Source organism: Nannospalax galili, unplaced genomic scaffold, assembly GCF_000622305.1.
Source record: "Nannospalax galili isolate Female #2095 unplaced genomic scaffold, S.galili_v1.0 scaffold139, whole genome shotgun sequence".
NCBI classification, from domain to species: Eukaryota; Metazoa; Chordata; class Mammalia; order Rodentia; family Spalacidae; genus Nannospalax; species Nannospalax galili.
Window position 1 is genome coordinate 2,178,749 of NW_008345884.1, and position 16,197 is coordinate 2,194,945.

At 37.0% G+C, this 16,197-nt stretch overlaps 1 protein-coding gene and 1 pseudogene across 4 annotated transcripts in view; one reads left to right on the plus strand and one right to left on the minus strand.

Moving 5' to 3' along the window:
• The window catches only part of Wdr70 (WD repeat domain 70), a 299,169-nt gene that overhangs the window by 164,428 nt on the left and 118,544 nt on the right, over positions 1-16,197 (plus strand). The window lies entirely within an intron of this gene.
• Positions 10,615-10,982, minus strand: LOC103741324 (annotated as a pseudogene).

Consider the following 16,197-nt stretch of genomic DNA (forward strand, 5'->3'; position numbering starts at 1 on the left):
GTGTGTGACTGTTTAGGATCTTAATTTTGGCTCTGCTTTGAATTTTAGGATTATTTGCACTATTTTTGTGAAAAAGACATTTTGTTCTGGATTGCAATAAATCTACAGATTATTTTGGATGATATGCACATTTAAAACTTCCTTTTTTGAAGATTAAAGTTGTTTTAGTTTACAGAATAATGGGCTTCATAAAGACTTTTCATACATATTTCCCACTGTAGTTTGCTCATTTACCTCCCCAACAACTTTATATTTTCAGTTATGAACATAGGGTGTCTTCCTTTAACTGTGTCTTCAGTTTCTTCCACCAGTGTTTCATGATTTTCAGGATATAGATTTTTCACATCTGGTAAATTTAACTCCTAAGGGTTTTTCTTTCTAATTTTTTATGCAATTGTAAATGGGATTATTTTCTGAAAGTTTTTTCATATAGATTGTTGTTAAGTTAAAAAAAAAAAAAGCTGGCTAGACTTGGTGGCACACGCCTTTAATAAATTCCAGTGCTTGGGAGGCAGAGGCAGGCAGATCTCTGTGAGTTGAAGGCCACCCTGGTTTGCATAGTGAGTTCCAGGCCAGCTGGGGCTACAGAAAGAAGACTCTGTTTCAAAAAGACAGGGGGAAAGAAAAAGCTGAACAGATGAGTGACAAATTAGGACTGAATAAGTAAAAACAAAACAAACAAAAAACCCAAAAAACAAACTCCTATCAAAGAAAAGCCCAGAATCAGATTGCTGAATTCTTCCAAACATTTAAAGAAGAGCTAATACCAGTCCTTCTGAAACTCTTCTGGACTCACAGGGCCAGACTAGAGCCAAGTGAGAAGCAGCTAATGAACACGGATAAGCTGCTCCTCAAAGTACACAAGCAAATCGGATCAAGAACGTAGTAAACAGTTCACTGTGATCAGATGGGATTTATCCTAGGGATGCAAGGATGGTTCAACATAATGCAAAAAGATAAATTATATGTAGCATATTAATAGAATGGAGGACATGATTATCTTAATAGATGTATAAAAATGTTTTCTTAAAATTCAAAATTCATTTGTGACAACATATTCAATAAAATTATATAGAAGGAATGTACCGGAACACAATAAAGGCCATATATGATAGGCCTGCAACTAACATGATGCTCAGTGGTAAACAGCTGAACTTTTTTCCTACAAGATCATAAGTAAAACAGGGATGCCCACTTTACCACTTCTATTTAACATAATCCCCCAAACTGTAGCCAGAATAATCAGAAAAAGAAATAAATGGCATCCAAATAGAAAAGAAAATGAAATTGTCTCAGTTTGCTGTTGATCTTCTATATAGAAACTCTTAAAGACTCCAATTTAAAAAAAACTATTAGAAGTGATAAATACAGAACAGTTTTAGGTTACAAACTGTAGAAATTTTAAATTTAATATGTATGAGTGTATTGCCTGTATTGTGTAAGTGCACCCGTGTCCTGCAGTGCCCATGGAGGTTAGAAGAAAGCTTTGGATCCCCGGAACTGGAATTTTGAATGGTTGTTAGCCCCTTGTGGGAGCTGGGTATCGAACCTGGGTCCTCTGAAAGGGCAGTCAGTGCTCTTAACTGCTGTGCCATCTCTCCAGCCCCACAAAGTGTAGAATTTTACAAAGCTGTCAGACTGTTTTCCAAAGTAGCCACCTTATTATATATTTCTATTATTAACACGTGAGGTTGTTTCTCTGCTTCCTAACCAGCACCTCATATTGTCTGTCTTACTGATTTTAGCCTTATCTGATACGTGATTCACAAATGCCCCAAGTCTGTAGCTTGCCTTTTATTTACTTCTTCATTTTTGTACCTGTGTGTCATCTATGTAAAGTTCATGTTAGTGTGTATGTGTGCACATGTAGAAGCCAGATGTCAATGGGTGTGTTTCTCAGTTGTTCTCTACTTGATTAATATTTTTTAAAAATTTGAGGCAGGGTCTCTTATTGAACCAGGAGTTCATTGATTTGACTTGGCTGTTTGGCCAGTAAGCTACAGGGATCTGCATGTCTCTGCCCTCTCAGTGCTGGGGTTTCACATGTGTGCTGCTGCTCCCAGCTTCTTATGTGGGTGCCAGGGATATGAACTTAGGTCCTCAACTTGCATGGCAAGCGCTTTATTGACAGCCATCTACCTAGTTCCTGTCACCTTCTTCCCCCTCTCCTTTCTCCCCTCTCCTTCCCCCTCTCTCTGAGACAGGGCCTCTTTGTGTAGCCTGGCTGGCTTGAACTCCTTGTGTAGACCAGGCTGATCTCAAACTCACAGAGATCCATTTGTCTATCTGAGCTTCCTGAGTGCTGGGATTAAAGGCATGCACTGCCATACCTGGTGCCTTTGTATTTTCTTGATGATATTTTCTGAATATCCTAAATTTTAAATAAAGTCTGACTTAAGCCCTTTTCTTTTTGTCAAATCATTTTTACTTTTTGTGTTGTATCTAAGAACTCATTGCCTAATCTAAGATCATGAAGATTTACTCATGTTTTTAAAAGTATTTTATTTATTACCTTTATTTTGTGTATATATGCATGTATTGCCTGCATGTAGGTTAAGTGCACCCATGTCATGCAATGCCCGCGGAGGACAGAAGAGGCTGTTGGATCCCCTGTCATGTGGGTGCCAGGATTCAAACCCGGTTTCCTGTAAGAACAACCAGTATTCTTATCTGCTAAGCCATCTCTCCAACCCCTCATGTTTTTAAAAAAGACATTTATATTGTAGTCTATGTTATTTTTGAGCTACTTTTTATGTGCTGTGTAGCAAAGGTCCAAATTTGTACCTGTTTTACAAATATGAGTAGCCAGTTGTCTTAGCATCATTTGTGAAAAGTCTTTTCTTTTTCTGTTGACTGGTATTGATGTTTTCATTGAAAACCAATTGCCCATAAATGTAAGGTTATTTACTGTAGCATTAACTCCTATGTGTAACTCTAGATTTCATAAAACGTTTAAATTTATCAAGCCCTTTAATAGAATAAATACTCAGAGCTTGCTCCAGGTTCATACAGCTTCAGTAAGGGTAGGTGTAGAACAGTAATGTTAACTTCTCAGGACGATGTGGTGGTCCTCTAACTGTAGTAAATAAGCATATGCATATGAATTTTATGTCAAGGGTGTATTTGTGAAGATTATGTGGGTTTACATAAGATGTAGACCTTTTCCCCCATTTCTGTGGAACTTCAATACCTCACTGTTTAGCCATTTTTGTAAAGAAGGCCTTTCTTGTTGGCTTTGTTCTGCCAAAGAGCCAGCAAGTTTCAGACTCTTTTATCACTCAAGTTGCTTGTGTAGTCTTTTGAGAAAAATTAAACCAAGATCTCTTAAGTGATTTCCTTACAAAATTAATGCTTCCCTCGACTTCTGCCAAATGCTGTGATACATTTATGCACCAGATGCCAGAAAGTTTAGAACTTGTATCTGGAAAGAATTCAAAATTCTAAGACAGAAAGCATTTGTGCCTGGGGCAATGTAATGACCCCACCTGTGTCTTTTTCTTGTCTTCTGGATATTTTCATTTTATGTCCAGAAAGCCCAGGCAGATCCTTCTATTTTTAAATCTTTTTTTTTTATGAAACACAGTTTTAATTTTACAAGACCAGATCTCACTCCAAGTTTCAAAATACATGTTCTTCAGCATAAAATGTTTTGACAGATACCTAATGGCCTACCACTTTAGCATCTATTTTTTAGGCATAAATTCAGAGAATCAGAGCCATAAAACCATAGTGTAATTAGTTACTATCAAATGCTGCATAAATTTGTCTTTCATACATCTATATGATAGGTACATTACTTTTTCTCCCTTTCTCATTATTTTGATAACTAGCCTTACCTATTAATAAACTGCCAAAATAAATGGAAATACTTAGTTGTTAGATTTATTAGCACTGATTTTTATTGATGATTTAAGCAGAAGAGCAGAAAGGAACTAGTATTTATTGAGTTCCTACTGTGTTCCAAATATCCTAGATATGTTTATATCCTTAATCTCATTTAGTCTTCATAGTCCCTCAGTTGGTATTATTATCCCGGTTTTAGGATGACGAACTTTAAACAAGCCAGATAATGATACTTTATGCTTGTGTGGGGCCTTTCATATCATAATTCTAAAGTACCATCTGACATTGGAGATGTTTAGTTATAAAAAAGAAAATTACTCTCATAATTTATTCCTACTGTTGCAGAGCTGAGGGTAGAAACATATGCATTTTCCATTTTGCAATTGTTGGGAAACAGTTAACAGAGATAAAGAATAAATAAACAATGCCAAATATATTCAATAAAGGGAAGGCTTTATAATGCTCAAATGCAAATAATATAATGCTGGAACAATGAGGAGCCATATGCAAGAAAAAAATCAATATTGACTCATACCTTGGACTATGTATAAAACCAATTCAGATAGATTATAGATCTAGTCATAAAATTTAAAAGCATAAAACTTACAGAAGACAATCATGGGTTTTTCTTTGATCTTTTGTTAGGCAAGAATTTGTTAGAGCTGTGACCCCAGAACACTGATAAATTAGACTGAATGAAAATTTAAGGTTGGGGATGTAATTCAGTTGGTAGAGGGCTACCCTATCATGACAGAGTTCTGGGTTTGAGCTCCAACACCACATAAACTAGGCATGGTGGCATATACTTGTAATCCTAGCAAACAGGATGTAGAGACAGGAGACTCAGAAGTTTGAGGTCATCTGTGGTATATGAGACCCTGTCTCAAAATTTCTTTTTTAATCTGCTATTTGAAAGACTTTTAGAAAACAAAAATGCAAGTATGGATTTGGAAAATATTTGCCACTTGTCACATATATATCTCATTAAGAACTTGTATCCATGGCTGGAGATATAACTCAGAGTTAGTGTGTTTGCTGTCATGTGCAAGGTTCTGAGTTTGCCCATCCCTCAGCCTTTATAAAAAGCAAGCAACTAACCAATAATAATAAAAACCTCAAAACTTATATCTGAGGAGAAAGAACTATCAAAATTTAGTAAGAAAAGAACCACTCAATACTAAAAATGGGCAAACATTTGAATAGATACTTCACTCAAGAAGGGAAATGGTATGTGAAGTGATGCTCTGTATCACTTGTTATTTTGGAACTGTAAATTAAAGCTGTAATGCAAGTGCTCAGTTATCATATTCAGATTACTGGTAGCAGAAAGAAGAATGTGGAAAAGGAACTCTAACCTTCTAGAGACTTTCTTTAAGTCCTGTATTCTCATTTATACCCCAATGGTCAAAATATAGCTGCAAGTAAGTCTGGGAAATTAGACTGTAACAGAATAAGAAAGAATGAATTTTGGAGAATGCAGCTAGCATTTATATCACAATCCTGATGACTTCTCACTGCCCAGATGCCTTATAATACTGAGCAAGTTCTCTTTGCTCCTCTTGTCAGATTATCTTAAATCCTGGAGTCCCATTGTGCCTTTCTGTTTTTCCTGTGAACATTTCCAAGTCTTTGTTTGAGCTTACATTTTGGGTGTCAGTACTTTCTAAAATTTGACCCCAGAACTGCCCCCTCCCTTTTTTTTTTTTTTGAAGCAGAGCCTTGCTACATAGCCCAGGCTGGTCTCAAACTTGCAGTCTTATACCTTAGTCTTCCAAGTGCTGGGATTACAGGTGTATGCCACCATTTTCAGCCAGTCTAATCTTTAAGGTAAGGTCTGACACTGGGCTTGACAACTCTTGATAACTGAGTTTTGATAGTGTTAAGCAGTTGTTGAGGATTGGCAAGAGTATGAATACCTGTTGCTGTGATAAAACATCATGACCAAGGCAACTTGTAGAAGGAAGATTTTGCTGGGTTTATGGTTCCAGAGGGATAAGAGTTCATTATGACAGAGGAGGGATGGCAGGAGACAGTTGGAGTAGAAAACTGAGACCTCCCATCTTCATGCATGTGCAGGAAGTGGGGGACTGGAAATGGGATATGGCTATATATTCTCAAAGCCTGCCCCCAACAACTTGCTTTCTCTAGCATGGCCACACCTCCTAAGGGTTCCATGACCTTCCCCAAACTGTCATCAATGGAGATCAAGTGTTCAAACACCTGAAGCCTATGTGAATATTCTCATTCAAACCACCAAGATGTGCAGAGGTTGCTTAAAATGCAAACAAAATTCCCTCATTTGGAACAAATCAAATTCTGATTCTTAGCATTCATTTTAACCAAGAATGGGACCAGAACTGGTTTGAGAACCTGTTCCTTCAGATTTTTCCTAGAACTGTGCTTTCCTGAACAAAGGCCTTCCTCCCTTTTATAGAAATAGTATATCCAGCATGATATGGAGAAGGAAAAGGGGATCCTTAATCTTATCAGAGAAGGATTTTGCCCTTTCTGACAGGTACTGACCTAGAACAGCACCACACATAAGTACAAACAGATGCTATTAATGTAATCCCACCTATTGTTTGCAACACAATGGGATAATTTGTTGTTTTCAACAAATATCTGTTGTTTGCAATGCTTGATATACTTATTCTCTCTCTGTCTCTGTCTCTGTCTCTCACTCTGTTCTGGGTAGGGCAAGGAATGGTTATGAGGGATTAAAGCTGTATGTTTAGGTTACAAGAGAAGCCCAAGACCTAGTAAGCTTGTTTTGTATTGTAAGCAAGCTAAGATAGTGTTCAGTGATCTAAAAACATAAGATTAACTTTTTGGTTGCAAGGTTAGGTAAAAGTCATTTGTCCAGAGCATGTCCACATTGTAAAAGTCATTTCCACGTTTAACAGCCATCGAGAAAATGCTATTTGAAATCTTTATGTTTTAAAAATCCGTTGCATTTCATGGTATGTGAATTTTCCCTCAAAATGCCTAGTGAAATAATTTCATTTATTTGTGTGACACTCATGGTATGACACCACCCTGATGGAATTCAAAGATTTAAAAAGAGTGAGTAATTATTTTTCTTAAAGAGATTGTTTTAAGAGGAATAGATGCTTATATGTGTATTGCTTGTGTAATCTGGGTAAAGTGAGTCCATTAATTTTGTATTTTTCAAAACTGTTGAGATATTCCCACATTGTTTGTATTTTCACTTGTCTTCGAATCAGCTTATCAAATTCCTAGCCCCTAAAATCCTTCTTCAATTTGATGGTGATTACATAAAATCTAAAGGTCAATTGCAGGAGAATAGATATCTTAGTAATACTGACTTTTCTAACCACAAATACAGTATGTCTTGTTTGTGTAGATTGCTTTTTGTTTCTCTCAGAAATGGTTTATATATTTTCATTTACAAATTCACAAATTTCACGATTATTCAGGCTACTATGGATGATTTTATTTTCGTGATTTCAATATTCAATTGTTTGTCCTGAATCAATAGAAATAAAGTTGATTTAATTACCAACTTTGTGTCTTATAATCTTGCTAAACTCACTTATTCTCGAAGCATTTTTGTCTTATTTTGAGGAACTATTCTGTATAGACAGTAATCTATATAGAACCACAGTTTCTTTATAAAAACAGCTTTAGTTTTCTTTTCTATCCTATAAACCTTTCAGTTGCCTTTCTACATTTGCTGGCAACTGTAGTATGTAGCATAGATGAGAGCTGATGCCATTGCTTTGTTTTCAAGCATGGGGGAAGTGTCCAGCTCTTCTCCATTAAGTGTATTACTGTAGGCTTTCTGTAGTTGTTCTCTGTTAGGTTTAGGATATTTTGCTGTCTTCCTGGGTAAGGCTTAAGCATTTTCTAAAAATATTATGTTTTTTATTGAATTTTTTGTGATTTTCATGCATTATAGTTAGATTTTTATTTAGAACCCCTCCCCGTCTGAATCTCCCCTTATTACTCTCTGTCCAATTTAATGTACTCTAATATATAATATGACCTTTAGAGTCTGATTTGTGTCCCCAAATGTTCTTCAGTGTGGGTCTATCCACTGGAGCCTGGTTAACCTACCAAGAGTTCCATTCCCTGTAAGAGACTGTCATTTCCCCTCCCAGCATCGATTAGTTACCAAAAGTACCTTAGGTTTGGTTGGGATTTCTAATGTGTTACCCCATGTCTATGCTGGGATTTTGTTTGATTTGAGCTTGCATAGGACTTGTGCATGCTGTCACTGTTGCTGTGAGTTCATATGAGTAACTGATCAGCTGTCTGGAAAACTGTTTCCTTGTGGTCCTCTACCATCTCTGCCTCTTACAATCTTTCTGCCCTCTCTTCTGCTATAATCCTTGAGCCTTGGGAGGCAGAGCTTTAAAATAGGTGTCCTATTTGGGGATAGGCACTCTGCGACTGCTTGATCTCTGCACATTGGCCAATTGTGGGTTTCTGTGTTAATCACCATCTGCTGTATAAGTAAACTTCTCTGGTGAGAGCTCAGTGATGCATTTATCCTATGTGTAGAAGTTGCATTGAAGATATGTCACTTAAGGTTAAGCATCTCATAGACACTTATTCTCTGTGTTTTATATAATAGTCTCCATTACTTGCAAAGAGAAGCTTCTTTGATGAGGGGTGAAAGGTACACTTATCTGTAAATATGAGAATGCATATTTAGAATAAAGTAAGAAATTACATGGTCAAGAGATGTGGCAAAAGTAGGTTTTTCTCTTGGATCTATGATCTCTCCAGCTGTGTGTAATTAACTATGTTACAGTACTACACACAAGTTCCTTCTCATTGAGTGGGCCGTAAGTCCAATTTGACAGCTGTTGATTTTGCCAAGATAAAAATTTCACTATTGTACCAATTTTGATAGTTTGCTGGTCCAGTCATTGTTGTTTATTAGGCTTTACAGCTGAGTAGGACCACTGTTTGGTTTTCTGCCTTGGCAGCTTGTATAGTATCCTCTGATACCATGAGAGCTAGTCTTCAGGGGGGAGGCTTCCAGGTCAGTGCTCCAAATTCTGTGTCGGAAGTGTGGCCTTTATTCTGCAGTAGGGTCTTATCTTCAAGTTCTTGGAGGCAATCAAAGGCTGTAGCAATAGCCCATGTTATTTTTGGAGTTTCTTGGACTATCCTGACCAACGACTCAAAGGGAAGTTTCTTTTGCCTGCACTGTGTTTTTTGTTATATAGTCGTCAGCTATACAAATGCACTTATATATTTATTTTATGTGTATTTTTCTTGGTAGGGATTTATATCTTTTCTAATGATAACCATTCTTTTTGGAGTTAAGAGACAATAACACTGTGTAAACAAATGTTTTCAGCTTTCACAGGACACCATGTATGCTTTTTTGTTCCATTTCTGTTTGGACATAACTTGGAGCCAGCTCAGACCTTGTACTTTTAAATTGGGTTAAAGTAGGGGCTGGAGAGATGACTCTGCAGTTAAGAACACTGGCTGTTCTTGCAGAAGACCTGAGTTCAAATCTCAGCACCCACATGGCAGCTAACAACTGCCCCTAACTCCAGTTCCTGGGGATCCAATAGCCTCTTCTGTCCTCTGTGGGAATTGTATAACACGGGTACACTTACCTACATGCAAGCAATACACGCATACACATAAAATAAAAATAAATATTTTTTACAAATTGGATTAAAGTAAAATACAAAGAATGCAGTATAAATTTCAAGGAAGCTCTTAAGCTTCTAAGTCATTTTAAGTAATCACAGGCTTTAAGATAAGGTAAACATACACATTTAACTAAGTTATGTACTTCCATGTGTCCATCCATGTATCCATAGGGAGAAGAATGTCATATATTTCCATAAGAAAAACTAACAAGGGATCAGCTGGGTGTAGTCGCTCATGCTGATAATCCAAGTACTTTTGAGGCTGAGGCAGAAGGATGAATGCAAGTTCCAGTACAGTCAGTGCTGCAGAGAAAAATGTCTCAAAACAAGCCCCATCCCCCGAAACCAACAAATCCCTAAAAACCTATGGTCAAAACAAAGATGCACTGTATAGACAGGGCGGAGTGATGCACACCTTTAATCCCAGCACTTGGGACATAGAGGCAGGCAGGTCTCTATGAGACTTGTGAGATAGAGGCCAGCCTGGTCTACCAGTGAGTTCCAGGCCAGCTGTGGCTATAGGGGAGACCCTGTCTCAAAAACAAGCAAACAAAAAACCCATCCCCCGCAAACGAACAAAACAAAAAGATGTACTTTATAGGAGATATCTGGAAAATACAAGGGTCAAAAGACCACATAAAAGGATATACACAACCTACTTTTAAGCAACTCAGTAACATGTGAGAAAGCCTCCAGAAAGTAATTTGAGGGTAGCATATAATATATGAACCAGGATAACATATAATAATGTAGCGGTATGAACCAGCATTGCATATAATACTGTAGCTGTAGCTTTTGGCAACCAGCTAATTTATTTGTACCAGCTGATGTGTGGTAAATGACAGTCCTACAAAAGGGTTTAATGCCCAGCCTTCCTCACACATGCCTTATTTCCAAAGGTAACTTCAGTGAAGGTATAATATCCACAGTCTTCAGGGGTAATGTCATTGGTTCAGAAAGCAAGACCCTGACAAACTCTCAGGATGTTTGCAGACACATGTTATGAGTAAGGACCAATTGTAGAAGTCTGAACAAAGTGTTTTTGCCTCTCATCAAGAAGAAGGCTATGTTATCTGGTTTACATTCAAAACCAAGTTGGTTCATTGTTCCCCAAAATAAACTTTCTTCCATGTTAGGAAACTTCATATTGAGACCTGAGATATACTGGTTTGGAAAGTTTCCTTAGTTTCTCCTGGGTTCGAAGTTCCTGGCCTCATAGTGGGGTGAGACCCATTGGAGGCAGATGAATTGGCCTTGGATAAGGAATCTGGTAATGCAGTCCGATTCCAATCCTGACTATGTATTAATCTGTACACTGTTTATTCAGGTCTGGGTCTATGGGATTTTTGTTCTTCTGAAACAGTGTTCTGGCCTCATTTAGTATGTGCTGTTTCTCTTTGATGGTACCTTCCATCTGCCTTGATGCTGCCTGCCTTTTTGTGCAAGCCTAAAAATGGTGTGTTAGAGGCCAAGGACTTCTTGTTATGTTGCTGTTGTCATCAGAATATCTGAGGAATGATGTGTTTCATGTCTGTTCTGGTAAATATATATGACTGACTTGAGTACTTCTGCAGTACTTTCCTTCTACCTTTGGAAAGCCTCCTGCAGCACAGATGTGTAGGAGTTCAAGAGAAAAGGTGGCAATGCCCTCTCCCCAGATGTTTATAGGAGTATGACTCTGGTCAAAATTCTGAGTGTTGGACTCCCATGAGGCTTTGCCTTTTCCTGAAGAAAAACAGCATTTTTGTTTGTTTAAGACAGGGTTTCACCCTGGCTGGTCTAGAACTTGCTTGTTAAACCAGGCTGGTCTCAGATTTGTGTAATCCATCTGCTTCAGTCGCCTGAATGTTGTGGACAACTTTGGATCTTACATGTGTATTTTTCAGTAGGACTTTTGAACTAGTACATTTCCCTCTGGTTTTTCATGCCACCTAAATATTATTTATCTTTCCCCTCACTCCCTCTATATAACCCTCCCTACTCCAACCCCAGTTAAAGCACCTCCCTTTCCCCCTTAATAATACCTATCTCCTACCTTTCTCTCTCAAGCTCCTTCTTCTTCCCCTTTATCTCCATGGTTCCTGTACATTTTCCTGGCTCTTGTGGGTATTATATCAGGATATATATTCACATTTAGGGATTTGGAGCTAAGAGCCACAAATGAGAGAGGACATAGGCTGCTTATTTTTCTTTACTTTACATAGTATAACAGTTTCTTGTTCCATCCATTTACTTGAAAATATCATGATTTTGATTTTCTTCACCACTGAGTAGAACTCTATTATGTAAATACGTCACATTTTCATTATCCATTCATCAGTTGAGGGATATTTAGGTTGTTACCATTTCTTAGCTACTGTGAGAAGAGCAGCAACAAACATGGCTGTGCAAGTGTATCTGTAGTAGGATGAGTCCTTTGGGTATATGCCAAGGAATGGTATTACTGGATCATATGGTAGATTTATTTTTAGTTTAAGAGTTCTCCTTACTGATTTCCACAGTGGTTGCATCAGTTTTCAAATCCAACCAACAGTGGATGAGGGTTCCCTTTTCTCCACATCTATGCCACCATTGGTGTCATTTGTTCTCTTAATTTTAACTATTCTGACTGGGATTAAATATAGTCATAAAACGGTGTGGTATTGGCACAAAAACAGACTCGAAGATCAATGGAACAACATAGAATATCCAAACAAGAGTACATGCAATACCTGATATTTGACAAAGGTGCCAAGAACATACATTGGAAGAAAGACAGTATTTTCAACAAATGGTGCAGGCAAAATCAGAGCTCCATGTGTAGAAGAATGAAGTTAGACCCATACGTATCACCTGCACAAAAGTCAACTCCAAATGGATCAAAGACCTCATTGTGAAGCCTAAAACACAGAAACTGTTAGAAGAATACATAGGCAGCACCCTGCAAGATATTGGTGCATTCATTCTCATCAATGCCCCCATGCACCAGAGGGCCAGGAATACAAAAGGTCACAGATGGCCAAAGCATAGAGAATTAAGAGTCTGTGGAGTGTGGGTCTTTGGACAGGAATCCTATATTACACTCTACTCACCCAGGGCTCAGGGACCATTGCAGAAGAGGGGTCAGAAAGATTGTAAGAGCCAGGAAGGATGTGTATGACCATATGGGAATAGAGTCCTATAGGCTTCTGGGATTATGCTCATGTGAACCTACAGTAGTAGTGTCAGCACGCGCAAGACCCATTCAAACTCATGCAGACAAAACCCCAGCGTAGAACTGTGGAAATCAGAAATAAGCCCCAATCTTAGTTGAAGAATTATTGACAGCTGATTAGTGCTGGGTGAGGAAGAGCTGATCTTAAAGGGAGGGACTCTAGATAGGCTGACTAGACTCCAGAGTGGATGAACATGCACAGAGGGATTTCTGGGGACACTAACTTGACTCGATAGGCCTTAACACAAATGACAGAATGCTTGAATTCCAGTTGGTGGGGGGAACTATGGGAGGGTACCTATGGGGAAGGGGGTAAAAGATGATTAAGCTGTTATATATGAAATACACAAAAATTCAATAAAAGATTTCAAAACAGTTTTCAACATCCTTAATAATTAAGAAAATGCAAATCAAATTTTTTAAAATCATGAATGTATGTTGTAATTCTTCAAATGTTTATTGTGCATCAACATAGATGATCATAAACTCTTTCTTTTTTAGGTCTGTTGACATTGTATGTTATAGATTTTTTTCAGTCTTGTCAAGTTTTTCTGTTCATTTTTGATATATTCACCTTTTGCTCGTAATTCATACATTGCTAGTTTAATTTAGCTAGTGTTTTATTAAGGATTTTTATGTGTCTGTTCCTTGCAAATTTTTGTACTTTTCTTATAGTGGCTTTGGTTTTCATGTAAAGTAATGCTAGCCTTGTAGAATTAGTTGGGAAGTCCTTCCAGCTGTTTCCTAGGAAAGTTTTCCTTTTCTGTAAAAGAAAAGCATTGGTATTATTACAGATTGAATATTCTTTATTCAGAATGTTTGGGACCAGAAAGTTTTAAACTTTTTTGGAGTTTGCAATTTTTGCATGTACATGAGATGTCTTGGGGATGTGACCCATATATAAACACAAAATTTACCTATATTTTGTGTATACCTTTTACACATAGTTAAGGTAATTTTATGCAGTGTTTTAATAATTTTGTGTGTGAAACAGTTTTATGCAGGAGGTGAGGTATGGAAATTTCCATTTGTAGTATTATATTAATGCTCAAAAAGATTAGAGATTAAAGGCGTGCGTCACCATGCCAAGCCTGTAGTTCTTTAAAAAAATTTTAATTTTATGTGTATGAGTGTTTTACTTGCATGTATAATAAGTGTACCTGTGTTCCGTGTTGTACAATACCGGCAGAAGTGGGAAGTCAGATCCCCTGGAATTGAAGTTATGGACAGCTGTTAGCCACCATTGGGTGCTGGGAGTTGAACCCCGGTCTTTTGCAAGAGCAGCCAGTGCTCTTAACCTCTAAGCCAACTCTCCAGTCTCTTGTAGTTCTTTTGTTAATATCTGGTAGTATTCAGCAGTAGAGTCATGTTGAGTTTTTCTACTGGGATTTTTTTTTTTACCTTTCTTTCTTTCTTTCTTTCTTTCTTTCTTTCTTTCTTTCTTTCTTTCGACAGGGTTTTACTCTGTAGCTCAGACTACCCTAGAACTCACTATGGAGCCGAGGCTGGCCATATCATTCTTCCTATCTTAACCTCCTGAGTTCTGGGGCTATAGGCATGAGCCACCACCCCAGCTACTGTTGAAGTTGTATTCTGGTTTTTAGATATTATGTAAATATATGAATAGTCTAGTAATATTATGATTTTATGTATATGAATCATTTAGTAATTTCTTGTATTTTGAGTGAGCTTTGATTACATATTTCTGGAAAATGTGTCCATTTTATTGTCAAATTTATTTTTGTGAAGTTGTTCCCTCAAATTCCTAATTATCCTTTTGATGTCATTAAGCTCTGTAGTGATGCTTTCATTTCAAACACTTAAGTTCGCTTTAGCTGAATAACATGAATTTTGATATGTTGTATTTTCATATTTTTTTGGATGTATTTTGTAAAATCCCTTGTGATTTCTTTCTTTGATTCATGGATTATTCCTGTTTTTCTAAATTTGGGGGAAAAGATTAATTTCTGTTGTTGCTTATTTAATCTTAATAGTTTTGATACTTTCATACTTTGATGCATTTAGACTTCTTTTTATGGCCCAGAAGCTTGTCTCTTGATGGATGTTCAATATGCACTTGAAAAGAATATTCATCTACTTATTTAATGAATTCTTCTATAATTGTTAGTTTCATGTTGGTAGTAATTTTTAGTTTTTTTCTTTCTTCCCCCCTGTATACTTACTTAATTTTAGGGAGGGACTCAGAGAAGTCTACTTCTTTTCTATCAGTTCCTGAGAATGAAGTCTTGACATGTACATCTGCAAGTATGGATTTGCTATTGATCTTTTGTTTTCAGTTTCCTTTTACATTTTGAAGCCCTGTTACACAAGGGCATAGGTACTTAGGATTGGTTAGTCTCTTGGTCAATATGCTATCATTATGAAAATTTCCTTTCAGTTTCTAATTGATTCTTTTGAATTCTATATCTGACATTATTATAGTTATGCCAGAGAGTTTAACATTGATTTTGAGCTGCCTGATGAGCTTTCTGGGAACCCAGCCTGGGTTCTGTGCAGGAGCAGCAAGCGCTCTTAACTGCTGAGCCATCTCTCCAGGCCCAGTGTCTTTTTGCCTTTTTAATCAGAGTTTTAGGCCATTCTCCAATTACTGTAATTACTGAAGTTAAATTTATTTCTAATATGTTGCTATATGTTGATCACATTATTCTTGCTGTCTTTTTCTATTTTAATAGAATTAACGTATATGCATTTTATCATATATGTATTGTACAAATGTGTGATTGTGGAAGGATTTATAAAGTATGTTTTTAACATATCAGTCTCTCTTTTATTCTTCCTTTCCAACCTTTGTGCTGTTATTGTCATATATTTTACTTGAATAACCTCATAATTGTTTTTATTTTGTTTTATAGCCATTTAGTTTTAAAAGAAATTTAAACATTTAAAAAATGTTAAAAAATGTCTCCTTTGCATTCAGTTTACCATTTGTGACATTCTGCATTTCTTTGTGTAGATATCTTCAGGTTCCTATTTGTATCCTATTTATTTTACTCCTAAGAGTTTCTTTTAAAATATCTTGTATTGCATTTTAGATAGCAATAAATGATCTCAGATTTTGTCTATCTGAAGAGGCCTTGATTTCAGCTTGGTCTTGAAATATATTTTTACTGGCAATAGAATATTAAATTGACTTTTGTTTTTCAGAAGTTTAAAGATGTTCTTACTGTCTTAGCTTGCATAGTTTCTGCCAGGAAGAGGTTTTGGCCTTATCTTAGCTTTTCTGTATCTGGTGCTTTTCTTCATCCTCCATGGCAGTGCTCCTTTCCCTGTGTTGTGAATACTGTAGCTGTTTGCTTTGCCACTGCCCCAGGCCTACGCTGGTGTGACTTGTTCCTTGACAAAATCTCAGAGGGGTGCAGCGCTGTGTTTCTTCTCATCCCCAGGATCATGAGATCTTTCTCTGTTAGGCATCATGCTTTTTTAAATGCATGGACTTCATTGCATTAGAGGGCATGAACTATGAATAACTGATAGATTTGAAGTAGAATTTTCCATTTGCTT